At 40.2% G+C, this 23,238-nt stretch overlaps 1 protein-coding gene across 5 annotated transcripts in view; it reads left to right on the top strand.

The window, feature by feature from the left end:
- The first annotated feature begins 1,619 nt into the window (after positions 1 to 1,619).
- ZNF462 (zinc finger protein 462) overlaps positions 1,620 to 23,238 on the top strand; it is a 96,525-nt gene continuing 74,906 nt past the window's right edge. For all 5 annotated transcript variants that reach the window (XM_082784384.1, XM_082784382.1, XM_082784383.1 and 2 more), the window contains exon 1: positions 1,620 to 1,759. The gene's annotated coding sequence lies outside the window, so the exon portion shown is untranslated. The remainder of the gene's footprint in view (positions 1,760 to 23,238) is intronic.

The following is a 23,238-nucleotide window of genomic DNA, read 5'->3' as shown; positions in this document are numbered from 1 at the left end:
AGTCCTAGCATGCCTGACCTCTCCCAGAGCCAGTAAAATCTGGACTCCTTTAAGAAGATCATCTCAGATTCAGCACTCACACAAAACTTCCTCGGAGACGGGGAGAGATCTCCCCCTTCACCCGAACCGGAGCTCTGTGGTTCTAGTCTCTCTTCCACCCATGCAAACTGTAGCGCTTGAGGGCTCGAGAAATCCCAGTGATGTTCCAATACCAGCCATGCCCTTGTGCTCAAATTGATTTTCCCTCACTCCCGTGCATTGATTTTATGAGTCTGCACATAACCCCTAATCCCCCCACTCCCCCCACCCCCAGTGTTAGGCATAACCCTAGAAAGAATCTGACCTGTTGTTGTAGAAAGAGTGGAGGGCTGGGGGGGAGGGGGGTCGAGCAAAAGAAGTAGCTAAGCACAATGCTTAATAGAACGAGGCTAAATATAAATGCAGACTACAGCAGCTTTGTCTTTCCTTGCTTGCCTTCATCACCAAGATACCTTTCTTTGTGAGCCTTGATCGTTTCTTTCCTCGGTTTAAATAATCAGTCACAAAAGAACAGACAACTAGGTATTGGAAGGCATAAAAGTTATTTTAAGTAGGATTATTTATTTTATTTTGCAGCCAAAAACGTTTCACCAATGTAGGAAGTGATTTTGGTGCTCGGTAGTACAAGCTCTCTTTTCTCCTAAATGCTTGTGAGAAATAAAAAACCTGGAGATGACTGTCTTTATTTCCGGGAGTAGACTTCAAAATACGTGCCAGAAATGGACAATTTGAGTCTCCTTTCTCCACATCAAATGCGAGCTGGAAGGGGGATTAAAAACCAACCACGTGGTAGATCTGGTTTTATACTTTGCAACCTCCAGCTCCATTTATGTTCTTTACCCTGCTCAGGGAAGATTAGCCTCTAGATGGATGTGTCTGAGGGATCACCTCAGGGGCAGATCTGCATGCAGAAACCGGTTTTTGCCATGGCTGGAAGACAGCTATGACCTAGCAGAGTGCTCCATCTGAGCGGCTCCCCCAGCATCGCAGGAGCTGCTGAGAGCTCCTGTGCAGGAAGCTTTGTGAAGGCAACAGCTTGGAAGGGGAAGCTCTTCAGATCTTTCCCCCTTCTTCTCCTCCTCCCTGGCCCGTGAGTGATTCAGTGTCCCAAACCTTAACTTTTTGTTACCACCTTCCTCCTCTTAATCTCCTTCATCTTCAACACCTCCTCCTCTATCACTACCATCTTCTCCTCCATCTGTCTGCCTCCTGGATCTCTCTCTTGTTTGCTTGCTTTCCCCCCTCCTCTTCCACCTCCCTCCTTCTCTTTCTTCTTGCCTTTTCCTCCTCTCTTTTCTTCTCTTTTCTTTCTCTTTTTCCTCCTCTTCCCCTACACGTTGTTGTTGTTGTTAGAAAGGATTCTTGCACCCCCTGGTGCTCTTGCGTTTTGTGTGGTAGGAGAGGAGATTGTCTTCTTTCTCTCTCTCCCTCTGGTTGCTCATTATTCAGAGAGAGACACAGAGGGTGAGTGAGAGAGAGAGAGAGAGACGGATATCTCAGGTCATCTGCAGCTGCAGCAAACCAGTGAAGGAGAGAGAGAGAGGGAGAGAGAGAGAGGGGGGGAAAAGCAGGGAAAGATGGCGATCCTCCATTGCTGAGACCTGGCAAGGAGCACATGAGACTCACAAAACAACTTCCACAACAATAACAAGAAGAAGAGCTAGGCAGAGAGGAAGAGGAGAGGAGACAGCAGCAAGAGCAGCAGTGCCGGGACGCTCCTGTAAGTTCTTGCAATTAAAACCCATCTCCGGTTTGGCATTGGAGAGATCATCTCTCATGTGTATATATATATCTTTTTGTTTGGTCTTCTCTGTCTTTCTTTCTTTCCACCACCTTCCTCTGAAATCCATTCATTCGGCCAACGGAGGAAGGAGGAAGAAAGAAAGGAAGAAAAAAAAAAAAAAGAGAAGAGAGGGAGCGAGAGCGGGGTGTTTTGTTTGAGAGAAGTCTCTTGCATGGAGGAGGAGAAGAGGAGGAGGTGCTGGTGGTGGTGGTGGTGGTGGTGGTGGGAGGAGGAGGAAGGCGGTTAATTAATTTTTTGTTGTTGTATTAAAGGGGGGGGGGGGGTATGGGGAGATAAGTGAGATATCAGTCGAGCTTTCGGGGTGGGGGTGCCCGTGTGGATATGTGTGTGTGTGCGAGGTCTGGATGGTGCTGTGCGTGTGGACTTGGATCAGAGACGGGAGAGACACGGAGGAGAGAAAAGCTCCGTGCTGGCACGACCCAGGCAATCGGGTGACCTCTTTCTTCCTTTCTTTCTTTCTCTCTCTCTCTCTTTCTTCCTTCCTTTCTTTCTTTCTCTCTCTCCCTCTCTCTCTCCCCCTCTTCCTCTCTTGCTCTTTCTCCTCGTCCCCTCTCGCTGCCCTCTCTCTCGCCGCCGGCGAGGCTGGTCCCTCACCCCGCCGCTGGTGCCCCCGCCGCCGCGCTCCTCCACTTGGGATGCGGGGGTCCCCGGCGGCGCCGGGGCTGGGGGGCTGGTGGTGCCCGCAGGAGGTTGCTTGGAGGAGGACAGCGTTCAGCTGGAGAGCAGGAGCCATTACACACGCTTCTGCTCTCCTTTGAGAGAAAGAGAGCGAGAAGGGAAGAAAGGAAAGGGAAGGAGCCCACTTCTTCTTGCTCACTTCTCCAATGTCCCTACCTTTAAACCAGGCAAGGGAGAAGGAGCTTTCTCCCCTGCCCCTTTCTCCACCACCCGGAGCAGCTTTCTCCCTATCTCTCCCCCTCTTTCCCTTTCTTTATCTCCCTGTCCTCCATTTGCAAGCTGTCTGCTTTGGTTCCAGTCCAGGCTCCACAACACAAAGCTTCTCCTCGCTCTCGCACACATGCACACACAGTCTACAGGCTCTTTATGTCTTCTGGAGTAACCTTCTTCTCTCCCCCCCCCCCCCCCCCCGCGTCCTCTTAGCATTGTGGTTTCTATTCTCCACACAGAGAGATCCTCCTGGAGCTTCATGTAGTTGTGATCTGATAGGATTTCTCCCCGCCTCACATCCCTCTTTTGGGGGAGAAAAGGGAAAAGTTTCATTCGTTTTTCTGGTGTTTGGAAGGAGAAAGACCTTCAAGTTTGAGTGCTTTCTGCTGCTGCTTTTGTGTGTGTCTGTGGGGGTCTGTTTGTCTCATGAAGCTGCTTGCATGTCTAAGAGGAAGTGACTAGTTTGGCAGAGAGCTGTGATCTGAGTCAGGTAAGCCATGTCATGTTCTCTAGCTCCACCAGAAAATGGAGGAGAGAGAGAGTAGACAAAGCTGAGATGGGAAGTGCTCCTAACATCGTGGATGTGTCTCCATGTTTTGAAGCTTTGCTGGCAGAAGCTGGCTTAATCATGATTTTTTCCCCTAGGGTTTCTTCAGTTTTTCAATGTACAACATTGTGATGGGTCTTCTCTCTGACTTCATGCTATCAGGAAATGAGGATTGGAGGAAATTGCTCAGATTCTCCTTCACACAGAGAAACACATCCTCAGGCTTTTTTGCTCTTATGCTTTCATGTGGAGGTCACCTTTCTAGACATTTTTCTTTGGTTAAAGACCACAGAATTTAGGAGGTTGATCAGTTGACCAAAGAATAGTGTATATATGCTTATATTTATAGATTTTTGAAAGCATTTGGAGGTAAGTGCGCAGAGATTGAGGCTGCTCAGGTTCTTCCAGAGAATGTCATGAAATGTCATTTTTTTTTCTAGGTGATGCTGTTGATGCCTGATTTATGGGATTTTTAACTTCTGATTTTCAAGAGCGTTCCTTCTTTTGGATTTATTTTATATTAAGATGGAATATTTCTCCCCACTCACTAGGTTGCATTAAAACGATACTGGCAAGCTTTTAGTAGGTTCCTCAGAGCATCATAAAATACACAATTTCTCTTGGAAAAGAAGCAGTTTTCACAGCTGTCTTTTTTGGTGTCTTTAAACTTTTTTTTTTTTTTTTTTTTTTTCCCTGAAAACTAATGGCAACATTGTTATGATTTTAATGTAATTATGGAAACCTAAGATCTTTAAAGAGAGATAGCAGTTGAAAAGGAATTTGTGTGATTTTTTTTAGCCCACCTTTTAATATGAAATCAGTTTTAGTAGTCTCAAACCAGGCCTCACTCTTTTCCCACCAATCTTGATTTGCACATCAGATGCGTAGTAGATGCAGTTCCTCAAAAAATTCAAACTACATGCTGAAATGCATGAGGTGGATACCAGGATGCAGTACTACTGAGTTTGAACGCACAGCTCCATAGAAAGGTAGCATTCATATGTAGATTATTTTGAAGCATTTAAGAAGGAATGTGTTATATATGGGAGGTATATGCTATAGAATAGGAGACCAGTGAATCTGAATCAAAACACACTCCCACGTGGGCACCAAGAATAGAAAGATTTGATGACTGTAATCACTAAAGATGAACTTGGGATCCAGCTACTGCAAGGTTAAAATCAATGTCCTTGTTTCATTATTCCACAGGAAAAAATTGTGTAGTATATACTCTAATATTATTGGAAAGTATACTGCATTATCAGCTGTGCATTTTGTTAGTTCAGGTTGCTGATAATGTCACACAAAGTACTGAGATACCGTGGTTATCTCCACCCTTCTGAAATGAAGCACTTTCAGAGGTGGACTATGCAACATACCATTTCATGTATGCTTCACCTTACATTTTGACAAAATAAGAAGGGAGGTTAACTGTCTTTTTTTTCTCTTTTTTTCTTTTTTCCTTGATGTGATGTTCATTGATGCACTTTACAATTTCTGTACAGGTCTAAATCAGCAGCCACTGAAGATAATAGCAAAGTCCTCACTGACCTCTGCTGGTTGGGTCAGATCCTATGTATCCATTCTCTCTATTCAGAATATTGTCTCCATAGGTATCTGATCGTGTTTCATAGTTCAAAATCATGAATTTCCTCTTACTTCTTGAGAAGTCAACTCTGTTTACACTACAATGTGACCTGCAGATACATTGTTCATAAATGTGGCACATGCAATACAAGAACAAGGTTGAGATTTAAGCTGTGGATCTTGATGGGAGGGCATCTTGCCCCTCTCCTGTGGTGACAGACACCCTAGGAAAAAGAACATTTTTGCATTGGTTTGTATTGGAGAGTGGTGTTATTTATGTGTGTTTTCTTTACTATGAGACTGAAATTATCTTTAGAGAAGAATATTCTCATTAATGATGTTCCTTATTTTAGTCTGCCCAGACTGATTTTAACCTTACTGTTAGAAGACTAGCTGAGTGACTTTTATTTTTCAAAACAAAAAAGCAAAAAATGAAACAAAAGGCTTTCAGGGGATCTAGAATAATAATTCTAATTCAAGAGATAGTGGTGACCAGTATGTTTCTTGTCATCAGACACAAATTTCTTCATTCAGATATTGGGCTTCAATTGCTTTTGACTTATGAGCACACACAGTTTGTCCATGGTGCAAGATCTATCAGAAACTGCATTCATAGCTTATTGTTCAGTATATAAACTAGCTTTTCTTAATCACTTTTCTCAACCCCACCAAACAAAACCTAAGGACCACTGCTTTAAAAATATTTCAACAAATAGTTGATTTCCTTATGCATTTTTATTAGGTTAAAAATGAACTACATTCTGGAGAAACTTAAAACATCATGTTTAGAATTTCTTTCCATTGGTTTTAAAAATAATTTTGATACAGGAGGAAAACTAAAAATGTGTTGTATATGCCCAGGCAGTGAGGAATATGAGTACACAGTTGGATGCTGGAAATGGAAAGTAGTATAACTGCAAACACAAGTGGAAAAAAGATGGTCATTTTAATTTAGTAAAATTTATAATAAATTTTATAGTGTTGTGAACTTTGATTTAAAGGAGAATTGTCTCTTTTGAAGACATGAGTAATTAAAGAGTTGATAAGTATTGGAGAAGAACTGCTTTCAACATAGATGTCTGGACAGCTGGCAGGTGTTACACTGGGCCCCAAAGAATGGACAAGTTTAATTTTAGTCTTAGAAAGGAAATGTGAAGAACTAAAATCTTATAATAGTACAGGTTACCATTTGAGGAAGGTTACTTCAGAAAAGCCCAAAGATGCCTCCTGAAATTTGGAATTCCAAGAAACAAGTGTAAATGAGTTTTTTTTCTGTGAGTTTTCCTATGATTCCAAACAACATGTGGAGTTACAGTATAAATTGAGATTGCTCTATTTTTGCTATAACACTTTCTCTGCATGTTGTTGTGGATAATTACTTAAACTGAGCAGAAGAACACTACTTTGAGCTTCATAATAGGGCAATGTGAGTAAATGAAGTAGGAAACTGCAGAAAAAGGACTTATATCTGCGAAATTATTGAAAAGCTATGTAGTATTCATTTACTCACATTACCCTATTATGAAGCTAACACTAACCAAACGTAGCAACAAAACCTGTAGAGCAATAATTATCAAAAAAGAAAAAATCCTCACCAAAAAACACCACAACAAAAAATGAACTGAAATACTGAAAAGAATGTTTGGAAGAAGCACAATGGTAGAGGAAGAGAGATACTCTTCTGACAGATCAGGAAAGGTCCATGAAGACCCATGTCATCTTTGAATCATTTCAGGTACTATGTTTCCCTATATTTTGTACTTTGGTATATTTTCAATGTACTGTAGCAGAAAATAATATAAATGCTCTTTTTTTTCCTTAATCTTTGTTTTGAACTGAAATCATGTCTTTCATGAACTTGTTCCAGAGGAAAAAGGTCTGCTGTTACTATCAGCTGTATGATTTGCTTAACACTTGAAGGATGTGATCAAGTATGAAGTTCTAATTGCTGGCTTTAGTAAAATGTTTAACTTCATCAAGCTAAATGCTTGCTATCTTTTCAAAGAGTTGCTTCCATCTAGAGTGCTAACTAATCGAGCAGTCTTGAAAGGGCTTGTTTAATGGAAATCTTTCAGGTAGCATTAAGATATAATATGGGCCCACAGCACATGAGCAGCTGTCAATGAAGTATTAATTGAGGAGGGGATGAGGAGAACTGCCACCTTGCTCTTCAGGGAGTGAAAGCGAGGGCAATTTAGAAGAGAAGAAAGGAGAATGATAAGAATTAAAGTTGCATAAAGATCTGCTAAACTGCAGAAACTTAAGTTCCTCAGAGACAGGAACTCAAAATTTTTAATGAAAGAGGTCCTGGAGAAGGTGGTGTGGTGTAAGTCTTCAGCTGCTGGCAGAGACACAGTTAACATGTAAACGGTTGAACTTCAGCATGGCACTTCTCCAAATGAGTTGACTGTTGAAAATAAAATGTTCCAGAAGAACTGGGAGAACAGGAAAGAAGTTAAAATAGCATGGCTTGTATGCCAGTGCTGAAAGAAGAAAAGGGGGGAGGAAGGGAGATAGCTCAACTTATGATAATTATCTTGTTGGTTGTAGTGAAAAGGCTCTAGCAGAAGTTTCCAAATGAGGGGACTAGATTTAATGCAATCTTAATTTATGTCCTGAGTTCTGGAAGTATTAGTCTACTTTCAGCATGTGTTTGGGAAGTTGAACACATGCGTAAATAAAAAGTCATATGAGATTGTTTTGGGGTTTGTTCCATTTTGTTCTTTTAACTTTGGAAACAATACCAAAGATCTAAAGTCTGACACTTATCTCTTGAGTTTTATGAAGCTGTGCCAGATGTTGCAGTACAAACACAAGTCTGGAGAGTTTTGAAAGAGGGGATGAGATGGGGAAAGGGAAATCTTTATTTAGGGAAATCTTTAATTTCTGGTGTCTGATATTTGAAATATGCAGGCTTATGTACAACTTTGTGTTTTATTTTTATTTATTTTATTTTATTTATTTATTTTTTCTCTGTGTTCTCTTCATCTCTTACTGGTTCAATGTCATGGTACAGTTGCTTTGTTCAGCTTGAGTCAGTATCTGTTACAGCAGTCATCTCAAAATATCCTTGCTTAATAAAACTGATTAAAGGAGCTTTACTTTAAGCAGTGTTTGGAAAAAAACCTTTCCTCCACTATTGGTTGTGATTGGTTTGTAGTCATTTTTTGATACATAATGATTATCAGAACATCAGTCCCAGATTTAGCCGTACTACTATACCTTTCATTTCCTCTTGATCTTCACCTCATTGTTTTTGGCTAGGTGTTGTTGTTGTTGTTGTTATTATTATTATTATTATTATTTTGTATATAATGATAGACCTCCATAGCTGCTGTCCGTAGGGAATACAGTGGGTTTTTGGCTGGGGCTAGAAACCGTTTTGTGGGTAGAAGATCGTAGGATCTCTCAAGAAAAACAATCAGTTTGGTAATTTAAAGAAGATGGAAACGAGACATCTGAGGATGTGCAGTCATTGTTCTTGAGTGGAGTCAAACACAGTCGCTTTAAGAATACATTTAATAATGTCAGCATAAGGAGCTGTAGGCACAGCGTCAATGTCATGAGTGATTAGGAAGGACTTACTGAGAGCTTATCAGGGCAGCAATCATTGCAAGGCCACTGTGTTGAGGACAAATAATTCTGAGAGAACACTGGACTATGGTTAGTTTTTCACTAGTTAAATTAAGAATTTAGTTGAAGTGTGTAGCTTGTTTTTTTTTTTGTGTGGTGGAAGATAAGAAAAAAATCTAATTGGGAATGTGCAGAAAATTGAAGTTATTCTACACCTGTGGGAGAGAAGAAGCTAGATGCTTGTACTGTATGCCAGGAAGATGCAATTAATAACTTGCTGTTCATTCACATAATGGGTGGTTAGCAGCACTGGACAGTGTATTTGAAGCACTTTTTTTTACAGGTATAGCCTCTGTGATGACCTGAAGATTAAGAAGGGGGATGTTCAGCACTGGCATTACTGTTGCTATTAAAAAGCTCTGGAAAGGGGCCTGAGAACCCCAGCTGCTGTTGTGGTGGAGGAAGTCAGGCCTTCAAAGGATACAAGGATTAGAGTGTCAGGAAAAGTAAATGGTAGCATCAGCACAAGTAGAAAATAGGCATAGCTATTCAGCAAACAGAAAAGTAGGCTAAGGCATGCCATAATTATGTGTAGTGGAAACTTGCTGCTAATAGAGCAATTGCGTGGGGTAGAGAGGCAGGAGAATGATTTTTCAAGACAAAACAAAGCAGACATTGCAGAGAATGATATAGGAAGACTGAGGATTCAGTGTGCTTGTGATAATGTGAAAGAGAAGACTTTGTTTTGAAAGATGCTAAAAATGGAATCTTCTGATGTACATGTGGTCACTGTTTCCGTGGCCTTGTAGGACAATAGGGGCTTCTTTGCACTGCCCGAATGAGCAAACTCTTCCTTCCCGCTTGCAGCTCTTAAGGTTCAAATAGTGCTGCTTCAGGGTGGTAGCAGTAGTTGTGGAAAGAAGGCATCACAGGATATTCTTTTTGGGAAGAAGATGGGTCATACTGTATTGGTCTGTTGTCATGCAAATATTTCAAAATCTGATAGCTACTTATCACAAGAGCCAGGCAAATTCATCCCTCTCAAACATTATCCCTAAATATTTCATTGCTGTCAAAGAAAAGAGCAGAATGGGTGAATGTGACACCCACGACCTGTTTTCCAGCAGCCTATACTTTGAGTTTCTCCTGATTTATCAAATAAACAGAGTAGCCAAGGTAAGACTACATGTGCTGGAAAATATGCGTACAGCATGAGTTTGATATTCTGGGAGGTGCATTCTTCACCAACTTGGTTGACTTGGTGAAGATTTAAATAAATGTCTAACTGAGAAAGGGATCATTAATAAAGGGTCTGAATGCCAGAATGTGGTCTAAAGGCCAGAATTCAGCTGTGTGATGATAATATTTTTTTTTCCTGTCTTCTTCCCTCTTAATGATGTTAAATTGACAGCTCACATTGTTCCATATTTCCTATGTCAGGTTTTGCAGAAATTTTAGATGGATTCGTGAAGGTGTTTTTTGACATAGGCCCTTCCCTTCCCTTCCCTTCCCTTCCCTTCCCTTCCCTTCCCTTCCCTTCCCTTCCCTTCCCTTCCCTTCCCTTCCCTTCCCTTCCCTTCCCTTCCCTTCCCTTCCCTTCCCTTCCCTTCCCTTCCCTTCCCTTCCCTTCCCTTCCCTTCCCTTCCCTTCCCTTCCCTTCCCTTCCCTTCCCTTCCCTTCCCTTCCCTTCCCTTCCCTTCCCTTCCCTTCCCTTCCCTTCCCTTCCCTTCCCTTCCCTTCCCTTCCCTTCCCTTCCCTTCCCTTCCCTTCCCTTCCCTTCCCTTCCCTTCCCTTCCCTTCCCTTCCCTTCCCTTCCCTTCCCTTCCCTTCCCTTCCCTTCCCTTCCCTTCCCTTCCCTTCCCTTCCCTTCCCTTCCCTTCCCTTAGTGGCCAACTCTCTAAATCTTGGTCTTAATTATTTGAATTCCTTAAACCATCCATTCCTCTTTTCAGTGAAATAGCCATAAATAGAATATAATGGAGATATTGGAAATTAAGACCTTGGTACTAGATTTTTTGCACTCAGTCAAAACAAAACCGTGTGTATGTAGGAAAATAAAAAGTTCCTTTTGGGAGTGGTTCTGTTGTGTGAGATTGGACCAGATCTCTTCTGTTTGCAAACACTTGGAGATGGCAACTGGAGATATCTGAGACTTTTCTTTTTTTTCTCAGGTATGTTACTACTTGTGGTGAGTATGGAAGAGGCTAACTATGTATACAGCATCTACTTAGCTTTAGTTATTAATGCATTAAAATCTGGGAAGGAATGGCCATGAGGACTCATCATGTTTCCTATGTTGTGTGACAAATGGTACTGTCAGAAACATAAATAAATGTCAATAAATCATTTCAAATTTGTTCATATCTCTTTATTTGATTGGAAGCTCTGATCATACATTTCAGTTTTTATCTTCCTTGGCTGCATCTAGGTGGCTTTGGCTGCAAGATATAGGACCTCCAGCACTGATAGGCCCTGAAACTGTGCTTCTAGCATGCCCAGCTGAATAACTTGTCGAGTGTAAAAATGTTAACAAATGGATGATGGAAAACTGAGCATAGCCAGGCAGCTCTCAACCTTGTTAATTAACTTCCTTACTGCTGAATTTTGTCTGCCTTCTCGCATGGCTGTAGCTTGCAGCCTTGCAAGAAAGGGTTTGGATTCCTGGCCAGGAGCGCATCCTGAAAGTTGAATTCATGTAACTTGAAGTCAGTCTGGACTGGTTCTTTTTGGTCTAAATGACCTTTTATCTTTGGTGGGGGAGGGCAGTGGGGAGAAAGCATATCAGCTTTCAACTATGTCAGGTCATATAGAGGTCAAGTTCTCTTGTCTGTGATCAAGCATATGGTGTAAAACAGCCCTGAGCATGATAGCACCAGGGCCTGGGGAGAGGAGGACCTTATCGGGCCTTCAGGAGGTAAATATGACCGAAGGCCATTGTGTGAATCAGCATGTATGGTGGATCTTCACTCAGGAGTTGCAGGAGTCATGTTTTTAACCCTTTGGTGGTTCCGGCTCCTGGCGTGTTTCCATTCTGCTAGGTTGAGAAGAAGCTGTTGCTTCTCAAGAGCATGCAGATTTCTCTTGCCAAGGTGATATGTGCACATAACAGACTTCTTAAACCCCTGATTCCAAGGGCATAACTGTATTATTCACTGAAGCTGCTGAAAAAAATGAGTCAATATATTCTGGGTCTCCCAGCTGCATGAATAAATGAGTAAATCTGAATTATTTTAAAATGATCAGATTACAGAGCTGATAAACTACAAAGATTTTTCCATTCAACTCCCTCTTCACAAATGCACTGCTCTCCTTCTACGGTGGAGCAGGAGGGAATACAAGATTTTCAGTGTGTTGTGCTCCCAAGGAACCACACAAAACTGCTAAGGTCCCTCTCAGAAAATGTCTTTGAGACCAAAAGCCTTGAGTCAGAAGTTGCTTGGCAGGATAACAGGCAGGTTGACCAAAGGTTGCATGTGGTGTTCTCTTGCAAAACTAACATGAAATCCTCATTGCCCTCCATGTTGCTTCACTGCTTCCACAGGTTCACCCATGCTACTTCAGTGGTGTATAGGAATATAATTTGCTTGCTGGTGTTATGGTCTTATCTCTGAAGATATTTATTTTAAGAATTCATGTCTACATAGGTTTGTTAATACTGTACTGTAATATCAGATGGGCTGCTGAGACCTCAAGAGGGTGAGCAATCTATTTTTAGTGTGTTTGAAGGGTAGATGATGTTTCAGGTTGTGGAATGACTTTCTGGGGGGCCTGTTACCATACACTGAAGTTTTGTATGACATGGCAGTGGAGGGCAGTCATATGATGATGAGGTAGTAACTTAAATGGGACATAAAAAAAAATCCTGCTCATTGGGGAAATTTTAAAGATATATGGAGCTAAAATGCTATACAGTCTATTCTTATGCTTGTTTTCTTGATATGCTGAAGATATCTAATCCTCTTTACAGGTGAAATAAGCAGCCTGCTTATGAGCTGAAGGCAATACCTGCTGATCTGTTGACATCCATATTGGAGGGTTATTCGTGTCTAAGTACGAATTTTAATAATGAATGACCAAAAGACTGTTTAGTTGCCCGAGTGGTGCAAAGAAGATGTCTGATGATCTCCTTCCACATCAGAAGTTAGTCACATGTGGGAAGCTGGACACTAGTAGTGCTGTCCTATTTACACATATTTGAGATCCCAGCCTTACAGAGACTGGAACTCTAGGTTGAGAAATCTGCCTCTTAAAAATGTCTGCTTGCAGCAATCTGAATAGTGACTCCAGCCTTGCTTTGGAAGCACTGCACTGTAGTGGTAGCCATGGAGAACTTATTTTAATGATTTATTATTGTTAGATTTTAAGTGAATTGGCTTCCTATTTGAAGGCACTAAAACTGCAACTTCTACAAGATTCTTCTTACATTCCTGGGATTTTGTTTTGTGTGCAGACATGTATGTGTTACTTATTTAATAAATCCTCACTACCACTGTTATGAACATTAACAAAAGTTTTTTTTTTTTAATAGGTCAGACCTCATCTCCCATTGTATTTTGTTGTTACTGCAGTGCATTTGTCAGATAATACAAGATGAGGGCTGAAGCCCTTATCCTGTAAAAGCTTATTCATTTGAATAGTCCCTGTGATCTGATTTTGAGTTTGATTGCAGCTACTCCTGTTGAGTACGCATTTGAAGATCAAATCCTTAACTACATGGACTAATTCTTTAGGAGTTTTCAGGGAGGTGTTTGGAAATTGCATCTTAAAAAGAAGATGCCCTCAGCTTTCAACAGCTACCACCTACATACATGAGATGTTCATTTGTGGTTGCATGTGATGGCATGGTTGTAGCTGGTTTGCAACAGCCAATGGGAACTAATGCTGTAGATAATTCTTTCGCTTTCATTCATGTGCTCCTTTTCTTTCATTCTCACTCTTTGTATTTTGACAGGGGGAGCATGTGTGTTACAAATACTCAAGTTTGACTTCAACTAATGCTGGCATGTCCCTTAAGTATGATTTTATATGAGTTTGGGGATGTTCAACTGGGAACATTCATGTTTCTCTGTTGCCTCTAGATGATCTTCAAGCATTTTGGAGCCACATCACAAACTGGTGTTTTTGGAAGCCATGTCTTTTCACACTTTTTTGCCATTAAGAGAATGGTTTGAATAGACACTAGCATGGTAACTGCCTTCTCAAGACAGAGGTGCTTTGGATCAGGGAAATGTAACATAGACCCTTTTACAATGATAGGAGTGTGTAAATTTGCATATTTGTATATAATAGAAGTTGCTATCCATGTGTTCATGCTACTATGGTACTTCATCTGGCAGATCATTTAAATATTTACTCCAAAAGATCTTGTTCTCTGTTGGTGTGAAGCAGCACTTCCAGTTATTTTTAGGTCATTTTCATCTTAGCAACCCTGTTGGAGATAAACCAGACACAAGTGCTATAAACTGTCCCCGCGTTTTGGTAGAAATTAATAAAATAAAGTTTAATGGTTTGGTCCCAAGGGGAGAACAGACCATCTGGTTAACAGAAGGTTCAGCCAAGTAATACAGTACTGAGAGTACCACAAACCAACCCAGAATATCTGGTAACGTGTCCAGTTGCTGCATGTATTAAGCACTGAAATGGTGCTTTCAGATCTGCAGAGCCAGCAGTTCTGTTACCACTGCTGTGACGCAGGAGATAATTCTGTTGGGCAAGCATCAGCATGGGGGTGGATCTACAGTACAGGATGTGTAATGTCAACATGAAGCATGGGAGCTGGCAGTAAGAAGGAAAGCAGCCATTTCATGCCAGCGCAGGAAGCCTAAGTAGTTTTTTTCCCTCTGCATCTTGTCCTTTTATGCTGCTTTCATACTTGATATTAAACAATTACCTTTTGCTTTGTCATCTGAAAACTTCAGCCCAGCAGGATTGCATTTCTTTTTGAAATTCTTTTTTTTTTCTTCTTTTCTTTTTTATTTTTTTTTCTATTATTATTATTACTTTTTTTTTTTTTTTTTTTTTTTCTTTACAAGTGAAGTGCCCTCCAAAAACATGTCTGATGGATTTTAAAAGGGGTTGGGGGGAGGCTGAAGGGCTAAGCAGATCTGGAGAAAGAGAAGAGTTCAGTCATGTGAAAGTTCTGAGCTTCAGCTGAAGTTTCATTGTAGATCCTTTTGGCTTTAGTGCAGAGACAATTTGTTCAAAAGCTGTAACCATTTAAGAACATTGTACTACAGCTGTGAAATGCAGAAAGGTACAAAATACTGCAAGTGATACTGTATAGTCTTTGAAACTGTAATTACTAAGAAACTATAGAAAGCTATTGTAATTGTTTCTGCTTTTTTTTTTTTTTAAGCAGGAATGTCCTGTTAGATTTTTTTTTTTTTCCCTATGTGGTTAAAGCTAGTGCCAAATTACTTTGACACCATTTTTTTTTTAAAGTACCAAATACCGTTACATGAATATAAATCTCTGGGGAAAAACAAAACAAAACAAACAACAACAAAAACAAATAAACAGCAACAAAAATATTCTAAATAAGCTTATCAGACATTCTGTGAACTTTTGAAACTTAAAAAATTTAGTGATTTGTCTTCTGTGAGCTCAGTCATGGATAGGTCTCCTGTTTTTGTTTGTTCTTGTTTGCTTTTGTTGTTGTCATTTTAATGTCCCCAGTGTTTGGAGACATCTTCTCGTAACTGCAGCCTGGGAAGCTCTAGAATAGCAGAACTTGCTTCCTGATGGGCATGGCAGAGCTCTACTTCATAATCAGAGCTCTTATGATTTCTCTTGCTTGTTCAGCAGGATTTTCAAAGAATGATTTTACAGCTTCTCTTGAATGAATCCTTGTCTTAGATGCTGCTCTGTGGTAGCCCTGCAAAGGTATGACTTTCTTCATATGTTCCTAAGAACTGGAGTGGGAGTGTGGTAGTAGTCAACCCACAGGTATGTTTTCCCAGTTGTAATTTGGTGATGGGAGGAGGGGATGCATATAAAACATGTCTGTATGTGAAGACTGTTTGTTCTGTTCTGCAATAACTTCATCCTTACACAGTCTTCCTTGCTCCATTGGCCCTATTCAGCAGAATTTTGGGTTAAAACTATGGAGGAGTAGCACTTCTCCATAGTATACTTGGAAATAAATATCACTGAAAAATGACGTGAAACTTGAACACCGTCTCAGGCAGAACTGTTTCTTGGTTACATAGATAACTCCATGTGTGGTAGCTGTTTGAGCATCAGAAGTATCAAGGATACAGTCTAATCAATAGGCTTCTTCTAAGGTATAGTTGCTGTGTACATATAATTCCTCTTGCAGGTTTTATTTTCTAGAAGTGGAAATGTTATGGCTTTTTCAGTGTGTTGAACAGTTTCTAGTGTACACTGGAGAGAATGTTCATCAGAAGTGTTTCTTCATATGCAAATGAATAATGCTTCTAAATTTTGTCTGCACCTTTTCTCGTTCAAACTAGAACATCTCTATACTGCAAAGAAAATACAGGGTCCTTCACTTTTTCATACCCAAAAAGGTGCTACTTGCTGAAGATAGTTTATTATAAATAACTACTAAGATGATAATCTCACCACAGCATGCTTGGCAGTCTTCCATTGAGTTAGCCTGTTTCAGCAAGGAGCTGTCGCTTAAGATACAAAGCAATCTGCAGGGACATATGATCACACACACTGACTGTTTTCTCTGTCATCATGGATGCCTCATCATTTCCTGTGTCTGATAACTAGGAACTGGAATTGTTATCTGGTTCTACCAAGCTCTAGTACCAGAAAGATGAACTTGAGTTCCCATCTCCAATGTCAGGTGACAGAGAAGTTCTCAGTTCTGAAAACACTGGTATGAGAACATTTGTAGGACATGGCTTTGTTGTTGTTGTTGTTGCCACAAGTGTAGACATCAAACTCTTGTTTTGTAGAAGTTCACAGCACATTTTCCTATTAGAAGTGGTGGTGAAACATGCCTACAACTAGCAATGAAAATGTAGAGAGAGTTGTTTTTTTTTGTTGTTGTTTTGATTTATTGGGGGTAAGTAATGACTTTGAGATCTTAGAATTTTTGTTTGTTTGTAAATATTCAAATGAAGGACTACAGTAAGAAGACATAAGAGACTATCTATTATTTTCCGAGAGTATAATAATAATAATAATAATAATATCTTTATAGGTTCAGTGTCAAGATTTGATTGTAGTCACACAGCTTGATGGTGGCTTATTTTTATTTTAAAAATTGATACTTTGTGGTACGTCGCTGTTGACTTAAGTTGTTGCAACAGTTATTTGATGGATATCATTGACTGTTCTATGCAAAACAAGTAGAGTGATGGCAAATTTTGTGTTTTTATTTGTTTAGAAACAATTTGATTGGGCCACCTCTACTGCTCTGTTAACAGTACAGCATGAATCAGAACTTTGTCTAATCTCTGCATTATTTATGGATTTTATTCCTTGACACCCGATGCTTTTCAGAGGCCTAAAAACTTACATTTCAAGCCTATGTGTCTTTGATAGTTTAAAAATATAGAAAGTGATCTTCAGTTGAAGCAATTGGTAAGGTTGAGATGGAACAAATGAAGGTACTAACCATGATAATTTTTTTTTTCTCTGATTTGACAGACCATGTTAAATACTGTTTGTTTCTCTAAAAGAACAAGGGAAAACCAGAACATGAAATATTTAGTGAGACACTGAGTTGCAAGCCTTAATAACAGTCCTTTTTTGCAAGCCAGACAAGTGACTCTCATCTGGGAAGTAATTTGCCCTCCTCTGGTAGGAAAGCATGGAAGAAGGCAGAGAGATGTAAGGTTCTTTATCTACTCATGGTATCCCACCCCACAAGCTCTACAAAGGCAAATTCATCTGTTCTTTCCTGAAATTGTGGGAGTAGATTAATGATGGGATGGGTTCTGCTCACTGATAAGATGAAGAAAGCATTGGAACTGGTTCCTGATGTCCAGTGACCCATGTATGCTTAAAGAGTGTTCTTCATCTCAACATCTGACCTAGATAGATGCCTTTGTACTTACTGATGGCTGTTCTGAATGTGTCATGTCTAGGAGCTGCCTAACTTGGATGACCTTGTGGCTTTAAAGAAAATCCTGTGGAACAGTTAGTTGCAACCTTACTGAAGGACACATTCTGAAGAGCTAGCTCATTAAGCAAGCTCTGAAGGGTGTGCTCTGCAGAGCAGCTTCCTGTTATTTGGTTAATGGTTGACCTAGTTCTATTGCCATATGCTTCCTGGAACGCATTCTAATATAAAATATGTGTTAAAGCAAGACTGGGATAATAAAAGGAAAGTCAAAGCCTTTATGAAACAGAAATCATACAATGCTGTTGGATTTTGGAGGATATTGTACTTACTAAAAATGGCAATATCTTCATGGAACTGTATTGATTCTGATTGCAAACTCAGCAGTGTTAATCAGACCCATTTATGTATTTTTTTTTGAGTCTGGCCTTGTACAGAAGGCTTGTATCAGTAATTCTCTGTGCTCTGTGTGTGAAGCTGAAGATCAGGAGTGAAGCACTCAGTGATGTTATAGCTGTGAGGAAAGATTAGATTAGATTTGGTTAAAGGCAGGATGACTTTTTCCCCTGTGGTAGGGTTTTGTTTTATTTTGTTCATTGCAAACCATGGATTAGCATTTTTTCTCCCCCCATGTTTAAATCCTGGCTAGAAGCTAGAAAGGGGTATTCAAGCTTTTACCTGGCCTCAGACACCACACAGCATACATATTTGCATGTAGGCAAAAAATACAAGAGATTTGCAGGTACTAGATAAAGTTAAACCTCCAACTTGAATGAGTGCTTTCTGACAGACTGAAGTTCTGAAGAACCTACAGGCTGTGTTTTCTGGTTAATATGATTTTCTGACCTAGGGAAAAAAAGCCTGTGTGATAGCAACAGTTTCATAAGTAGCATGCATTATGGTAAAATAGGGGGAAGGGAAAATTAAAGCCATGCTTTGTAACCTTTTGAGAGCTCATGACTATATCAATAGATGCGGTGATTTATTATTCTTTGTCAGTGTGGGAAACCGAACTGCTTACCAGACATACTGCTTTGAATATTCATCTAACTTGGCAGTAGCTAACACGTGTCTCTTCAGTTAAAGATAGCTTGCAAGTGGTCCAGGTGTGAATTCTAGGTGAAGGTATGTCATGACAGTGGTGAGGTTGCTGGGACCAGCCCAATATGTCTGTGTGGGAAGAAATAAGGTGTCAGAACCTGTAAAAGCAGCTGTTGTTTATCAGCATGGGGAGTATGTAATCTGCAGAGAAGTAGTGGGATGTCTTGGGTTTTGTAATCAACTTTTACCCCTATAAATCCTTCAACTTGCTGAGGCCCTTCATGTGAGCCTTATGACTCTTTACTTATTTGGTATATGCATATGAATATTTTGGCTTATTTGTATCCTTATTTGTTTAGGATACATGTAGTGACAGTGTTGCACAGATTCTCCTTCTTTCTTTGTGCATAACACTCAGTGGTATTTTTGTAGATCTCCTGGATCTTGGGGAAAACAAACCACAACATTTTTAGGTGGACACAATGTGGTGTGTGAGATGTAATCATATTGGTCATGAAAAAAATATCTGCTCTGGGGACTGACACAAGCACAGCTATTTGTGCAACCTGATCAGAACAAAGGATAATGCTTCTGCTGCAAGATCAGACAGATCTGATGCTTCAGCAGGCTGAGCAAATGAATGGAGGAAGGGCTCCTCTTATCCATTGTCTCAAAGATGCAAGCTTACAGGGAAGAAAGGGAGGTTGAATAGAGCTTCTGAAGGAATATGCTGCTTTGTGTTCTGTGGGAAGAGAGCAAGCAGGATTTCTGGAAGTTCTCTGTGTTGGCAGGCTGACAAGCTTGTAATAGGAAAGTGTGGCAATGGGCTACTGGTATTGAACAAGTACTTTCTCTTCTGTAGCTTGCTTAGAAAGTCCTAACTGTTATTAGAAGGCAGAAGAAATATACCATGCTTGCAATATGGGACCAAACCTACCTTGAAGGGAGCTCAGTGCATGCAGAAGACCAATTTACCTGCCAGTAAAGAATGATTTAAGACTTTCTTTGCATGAACAAAATTTCAGAGTTTTTTCTTCCCTTCCTCCCTTCCTCCCTCCTTCCCTTCCTCCCTCCCCTTTCTCATTCTCTTTTTTCCTTCTTCCCTTTTCCTTTGTCTCTTCTGAATAATCTGTCCATGTGTTCTGGGATACCTCTCAGTTGTGTTCCTGGTGGGATTTTTATATAGGAAGAGCTGGGCTGATCAAATTAATGGGACAGTCAGAATCATCATTTGCTTGGAAGAATCCCTCTGTTTCTCTTGCTACAGCTGTCAAGCTGTCATAGGCAAATTAGCCCAAGTGGGATTTTAGCAGCAAGCTTCCTTTTTAAAGCCATAATGAGGCCAAGGAAATGTGAGAAGAGAGGGAGCAGAACAGGAATTTTTGATAAGCTGAGTAGAACTGAGGGTTACATCATGTTCCAGAGCTGTAAGATTTGACTTCCACCCTCAAGGGGGATTACAGCTGAGAAGTGAATCCTTTATAGGGAGGGGTGTAGGACTTACGTCAGTATAATAGTTGGTTAGATCTCTGTGTGTTACCTTTTTGTGTGGTCACTGGGACTAGCAGTTGCTATCAGTTAAATTTCTGGTTATCAGAAGACTATAATATATAATTCCTTCTCTTTAAAACCAGGCTTTCCTTGGTTCAGGGACCCATAGCCTCATTTCTTTAGTAAGCATGCTGTTTTTTTTCTTTAAGTTAATTGATTTGGGATTTGTATGTGTAATAACAAGAGAATGAATCTTGGTTATCCATGAGATCTCTTCCATTCTTTGTTCTCCAACAAACTATCTAGAAGGTAATATGAATTCTACAGAGATGTAATTAGTTCCACAAGATACGGACACAGTCCATCGCTACCTTGCAGTGGGGATGAAGATGCTTCTTTAGGAGCCTGCTTAGAAAAGCACGTCAGAAAGTCATCAGACCCCTTGAGAGGAACCTTATGTTGAAACTTTTAAATATGTGGTTTCTGGGCCATCATAATCACCTTGTTTAGTATCCAAAAGCAATTGTGAAAGTTCCATCTTCTTTTGCCTAGGAAGGAGTTAAATGCAGCCCCAGAGGATGTGCCATGCTGGATTTGACCCAAAATATCCTTCAGTATGGGTTTCCAGCTGTCTTGACCTAGAGGAAATACTGCTGGGAGAGGAAATGATGATACAGGTTGCTCCATGGCTGAGCTTTTGTGGCTTCTTTGCCTCCATTATTCAATTGTGGTTGCACCATGTCTAAACTAAATCAGCTTTGGGCAGGGTAACCAAAGCTACATATATAGTCTGTTGGAAAAGAGTTAAGTTTCAAATAATACCTGGGTGTGAGGACTGGATGAAAAATCTCCTGGGTGGACATAAATCTCACACACAAATCATGAAGCATTCTTCCAAGTGGTTCTGAGAAGGAGCACTTTCTGAAAAGAACATGATCAGCTTGATGCTAAGCAGAGACAAAAAGTCAATTGTCTATCAACGAAGGCTGCAATAACATTTCTTATTGTGTTCTGCTTGCCTATTCAGGAAACAGGAGGCACAGCAGAGGATGTTGGCTAGTTTGGGAGATCCATTGAAGCTGTTACATATGCCAACCTTATATTAAGCAGATCTCATCTTTGCTTTGTGGGATTTTATTTTAGTGTGTTCCTAACAATAGAACTCCTTAAGATACAAGACAGTTGGACCCATCACTGTTTTCTAGAAAGTCAGAACACTACCAATTATAATTATGGTAATGTTTTCACAAAATACAGAGTATGTTATGGCTTAGATAACAGAGGAACCAAGAAGGGTTGGCTTGTATGAAACTTTGAAATGTGCAATAAGCAAGAACACTGTGTTTCTCAGTCATTCATCTATCCAGGCTAAGGAAGGTAGATATTTGAAGTTCTTGTGGGTAAACGCTGATTTTTGGAATGTATCCAGTATCCTTACACGGCAATTGTCATTTGGGGGAAAAGGGTGAGAGGGCTGTCCTCAAATATTCACAAAGGAGCCAAGCTGATGAGGAGTTATCAAAACATGTATTTGTACAATCTTTAAAACTCAGTCTAACATTTATTTATCTATTTATTTTTCTTCCATTAAAAGGGATGGAAAATTGAGTCATTTCCTTGGGGTTATACAGATGGAGGTACCTGCTTTTGCATCTCTAGAAGAGGAGGATTCTGGGATAAGAAAACCTCATGCAGAGAGCACAGAAGAATCACAGGTCTTATTGGATACTCGCTTTCTAGTATATCAGAAAATACTTTGGGGGCTTTCCATGACCAAAGTAAATACTGACCTTGCTTTAATAGATCAAACAGATAAAACCAGCACTGTGCCTTTGAGAGCCCTTGATCCCAAAGAGAAGAGCAAGGGTCTTCCTTTTCCTTTTGGACTTGTTCCACTGCAAACAAAAGCATCCCACAGGTCAGAAAAGAGGGGTATCTGATAGGATTTAAAGAGACTTTTCCTTTTTCCTTCTGTTCTCCACACCAGTAATTTATATTTAGAAATAAAACAGACCTAAAATCTCATTCAGTTTTTACCTGTAATGAACAGAAAATATAGAATAGAAAATGCTCTGTGAATCACTTGAGTAATGTAATGCCTTGGCTTGATGGCCAATGTTGACTTCAAGAGTCCCATCTTTCTCTTGAATTAGAAAACAGAAATACTGTAAAGGAGTAGATATCATTCAAAATGGTTAGAACAGCTAAACGGACTACTACAGCACTCAGATATATAAATACAGAGGATACTGTCATTCCTCTGCTGATCTGTGCAAGTACTACTCTTGGAATATTAAATCCATTCCTGAAGTTGGCATGTCTTTAAAAATAAGGGTAGATATGCTGAGGATAGCAATGATTTGAACTCTGGAAAATTGTGCTTCACAGCGAGAACTTACAGATAGTCCATTCTCCCCTTTCAGAGGATTTCAGAAGTGACATTTAGGAGGCTAAAAGCAGTTAATTTGCCAGGCTATGCCCGATATTATAGGAATCTGGAATCTGTACCAAACTGTAACAAGATGCAGTGTCTGGAATCTAAGACTAGAAAATGTTTGCTATATAAATAGTTATTTATTTCTAATTTAATAGTGGAAAAAGATTAGGAGCTATCGGAATAACTAATGGACTGAGTAGAAAGTCCTAAGGCATGAAGCCTGTAGGCTCTCCCTAGAAGCCATGCTGAGAGACAGGCTGTAGAGTACTATCAATGAGTTGGATGAGGACAACTGCCTAGTTGTAGATGGTGAACTTTGAGCAAGGTGACTGTACTTATCTCATGCCAGGTCAGGGGTAAGTTGTCTTAAAGAATAGCTGATGAGAATGCTGGAGCTTTGAAATGTAGGAAATCTAAAGAGGTACTCGAGTTTTACTGGAACATGCGCTGAGAATCTTTTCTCCCAGGCATATCAGAGTGAAGCAAATAACCAGTTAAATGAAATAATAAGGCAGACTGCAGGTTTGTAGTATCAGTTGATGTTTGATTATCTCTCTCCCGGGTTTTCCTCCACTTCCCCATCTTAGGCTTAGAACTAAGGATAAACAATTTGCACTTAATTCTCAACGTGGAATCTACGTACAAGGTTGGTGGAAGCTGCCTGCCTCTTACAAACTAGGTGCGTTTTCCTGTTGTCTTAGAGGAACAGAAGAAATAGAACAGAGTTTTTATACAGTCTTGACAGAGCTGAGCTGCTACAGACTTGCATATTGTGGTTTCTAAAGGACAGT

This window comes from Aythya marila (assembly GCF_965140915.1).
Source record: "Aythya marila genome assembly, chromosome: Z".
Lineage (NCBI taxonomy): Eukaryota > Metazoa > Chordata > Aves > Anseriformes > Anatidae > Aythya > Aythya marila.
The sequence above is the reverse complement of the archived record's forward strand: the minus strand, read 5'-3'. Positions and strand labels throughout refer to the sequence as shown.